Source organism: Macadamia integrifolia, chromosome 9, assembly GCF_013358625.1.
Source record: "Macadamia integrifolia cultivar HAES 741 chromosome 9, SCU_Mint_v3, whole genome shotgun sequence".
In the NCBI taxonomy this organism is placed as follows: Eukaryota; Viridiplantae; Streptophyta; class Magnoliopsida; order Proteales; family Proteaceae; genus Macadamia; species Macadamia integrifolia.
In genome coordinates this window covers 40,106,437-40,110,467 of record NC_056565.1, presented here as the reverse complement: position 1 = coordinate 40,110,467, position 4,031 = coordinate 40,106,437, and the positions used below count along the sequence as shown (strand labels likewise).

At 37.6% G+C, this 4,031-nt stretch overlaps 1 non-coding gene across 1 annotated transcript; it reads left to right on the top strand.

Moving 5' to 3' along the window:
• Positions 1 to 2,204: 2,204 nt before the first annotated feature.
• On the top strand, positions 2,205 to 2,311 carry LOC122090271. The gene has a single exon (XR_006143510.1). It is a non-coding gene; the product is annotated as a small nucleolar RNA R71 (small nucleolar RNA).
• Positions 2,312 to 4,031: the final 1,720 nt, after the last annotated feature.

Genomic DNA, 4,031 nt, shown 5'->3' with positions numbered 1-4,031 from the left:
AAATATGATGTTTAACAATAGAAGGGCTAATTCATTTGATGTTAGCCATGGTCCAACCTAGGGCTTCCTTATTTTATTTTAACACTTTAAGTAATTCCTCTTCCTGGCTAGAAGTCAAGTCTGAAGAAATTATTGCTGGAAGAGTATTGTCAAGCCCTAGGAAAGCATACCTCAAATTAGATGGCAACTCCTTAAGATCTAGCTTAGGGGGCTTCAATATAGAAGGTTTGGGAATGGATTTGGAGAGGGGTCCTAAGGGCTCTATAGGTGGTTGGAGACTCCAAACCTCAGACATAATTCTGTCATCAAAACCACTCAATTGTTCCATACACTCTCGAAATTCAGAATCAAAATCAATATCAAAATGTCTCAATGGAATCTAGAACTTCCTAGAGCATATGTACTTCCTTCTCATGGGGATTTGGTTGCTTACCCAACCTAAAGACATTAAAATCCATAGAAGTGTTGCCAAAAGAAAGTTTCATGGTAACGTTCCTACAATTAATTATGGCATTGCTGGTTGCAAGGAATGGTCTACCAAGAATAATTGGAATCTGGCCCCAAATGTTGGCAACTAGTTGGGTGTCTAAAACAATGAAATCAATAGGGAATAAAAATTCCTTAACTTTAAGTAAGACATCCTCAACCATCCCTTTAGGAATCTTAATAGATCTATCTGCCCACTGAAGAGTAGTTCCAGTGGCTCTCAATTCTCACAATCCTAGTTGTTTATACACATCGTAAGGCAAAATACTCACACTTACGCTATGGTCAAGTAGGCATGCTCAATGTAGGTGTTGCCTATGACACAAGCTATGGTAGGGCTCCTTGGATCCTTATACTTGGTGGCTATAGGCTGATAATTATAGAACTAATGTTGCTGCCAAGAACACCTTTTTGGGCACACTAATGATATGTTTGTGAGTACACAATCTTTCAAGACCTTTGCATAAGTGGGGATCTGGGATATGGTATCCAAAAGAGGGATGTTCACTTCTACCTTTTTGAAGACTTCTAAAATTTTTTCCATGGAAGTAGTCTTCTTTTTGTTTACCAACCGATTAGGAAAGGGGACAGGAGGAACATAAGCACTGTTAAGATTTTGCTCTTTTTTAGAAGAATCATGTTTGGCTTCCTCATCCAAATCATCTTTAGTTGCTTTAGGTTCATCAGACAAACCTGGAATAAGAGGCACTTGTGTCCTCAACAGAAGGAGAGTTAACAGGAGTAATAGATGGAAAAAATTTAGGAACACTCTGTTGGTACTCTTGGCCACTCCTAAAAGCATAAACAACATTACATTGGTTGGAAGGCTCTTGTTGTGGACTCTTTTGAGTTGAATTCAACTGATTTGGAATTGGTTGATGATTTATATTCTCATTCCTAGGATTTAGTTTAGGCTGACTAGGCATCTTCCCTTTCTCCCTTTCATGCTAAACATTAGCAAGTTGGGAGATTTTCTTCTCCATATTATGTTGGCTTGTCATGAAAGTACTCATGAGAAGTTCCATGCTTTTCTTTAAAGAAGAAAGCCTAGCCAAATCACCATCTCCTCTCATGAATCCTGGAGGTTGATTTACAGGAGGTGGTGGAATAGCAAATTGAGTGGGGATCCTAAAGTTGTTCTGCTTATTGGGGGGCATGTTCCTTTAATTGGCTTGTTGGGGAACAAACTGCCCTTGACTCAAGGGTTGGAAATTAGGACCTACTTGAATATTGGCTTAATTCTAAGAGAAGTTAGGATGGTTCCTCCATCCTAGATTATAGGTCTGACTATAAGGGTTGTTTTGGGACATGGCATTCACATTTTCAGGACCTATATATAAACCATTCACACGAGAAATATTAGGGCACTCCTCCATCACATTAGTGGGAGATTGGCACCAACTACACATAGGCACAGAATGATTTATTTGGTTCAGTTGGGCAAGTCCTTTAACTACTATGGCTTCGAGTCTCTTAATAGACTCTCAAGTTGAGCCTCTTTGGCCACAACACCTTCTACAAGGTAACCTTTATTTGTTCTCTCAATTTCTTGAGTAGACTCCCATTCTCTGGTTTTCTTAGCCAATTCAAGAAAAAAGTTCCAAGCGTCTTCTTCATCTATAAAAGATGTAAAACCTTTGGGGCACATAAACTCTAACAACTACTTGGTCTGATAGTCAATACCCTCATAAATGATTTGACAAAGTTGCCATGTATCAATTCCATGGTGAGGGCATTTCGAAAGGACGTCCTTAAATCACTCCATAAATTTGGAGAACGACTCACTAGGTTTCTACCTGAATTAAAGAATGTCACTCCTGAGTTTATTGGTTTTATGCAAAGGAAAGAAATTTTTTAGGAAGGCTATAGTAAACCCATCCCATGTGGCAATGGAATTGGTTGGCAGACCATAGAGCCATTTCTTTGCTTGGTCCTTGAGTGCAAAAGTTATAAACCTTAATTTTACAGCATCATCAGTCAACTGTTGGACCTTAATCAGAACACAAACCTCCTCAAATTCCCTAAGGAATAGGTATGCATCCTCAGAGGCCAGCCTATGGAAGTGGGGCAACATAATGATGTACTGAGATTTGAGATCAAAATTATTGCCCTGGGCTTGTAGTAGAACTATGCATGAAGATTGGGCTGCTCTAGTAGGGTAGAACCTATCTTTCAGAGATTTAGGTGGAGGGTTTGGCTATTGGTATCCCAAATTGAAAGGTAATAATGAGAGTATAGGTATAGGGTCACTACTTGTTGGATTTCTTCTTTCTAACCGATTCTCAGTATTACATACCCCCTAGCAATAGAAAACTACCCACAACTTGAGTAAGACAAGCACAAAATAATGGAAAGAAAAACTTTTTTTTTTAATTTAATTTTTTTGGCTTTTTGGGAGCTTAGTGGCAGGGATCATGGGTTGCTCTATTCAATTCCTGAGGTACTGCTATAGGGTGAAACCTGTCTTTATCATACTGTGAGGTATGACGATCTCCACCGATACAACTATTATTGTAAGTTGTTCTTCTCAGGAATTCAATAGAAGAAAAAGAAAAACAAAACAAAGCATACAAAGCACTCCGATTTACCAAATGAAAGCAAAAAATAACATGGAACTATCTCCCCAACAACGGCGCTAAAAATTTGTTAGGATTTTAATGTAATCGCAAGCGTACGGATTACTGTAGCTATGGGTCGAACATAGGGAGAGCAGGCACTTTATTTTTTGCTTCTTTTAATATTTCAAAAGTGAACCGATTAATGGTTGTGATCTAATTCTAACTACCGTCCTAAACATATGTATCTAAAATAACGTCCTAACCATTCGTTATCTAAGAATTTAAATACGCAAGCCACACAATTAAAATTAAATAAATAAATAACCGAAAATAAACAATCCACGCAATTAAAAAGCAATGAAGGAAAAAAATGCTGAAATAAAAATAAAGTAAAAGAAATGGGATAAAGCTAGAGAGAGGATCACAAGTATGTTTCTCTACTTAGCCTGAGGGATGCATCATAATATGAGCTTCCCTACTTAACCAGAGAGTCACTCTTACAAGGGTTACTCTACTTGGCTTTAGGGAAAGGAAGGCAATTAAAATAAAAACAATAAAATGATGGTTCTATGGTTAGAAGGGGCAAAGCCAACACATACACTAGCCATGAACCTTGGGGGAAAGGGAAAGCAATAATGTAATGACTAAAATTAAAATCCTAAATTAAGAAAGAAAGGGTAGTCAGAAGAGAGAATGAGAGGGGGGAGAGAAGACTATTGAAGAAGCCTACCTACTTGAATCAATGCTTGAACTTGAAAGCTTAGGTGATTTGAGATAGTGCCAACCCTAAAAACCAGATCTAGAATGAACCAAATCTGAAATTTCTAGGCCTAGAGAAAACAAATATTGAAAAAAACTGAACTTGAAAAAGAGATGCTCCATAGCTCGTGATCTTGTCACCTAGATCTAAGCATAGAATTATAACTTAAAAATTACAACTCAATTACATAAATCATAAACATAAAAGGCTGAATAAAAATAAAAGAG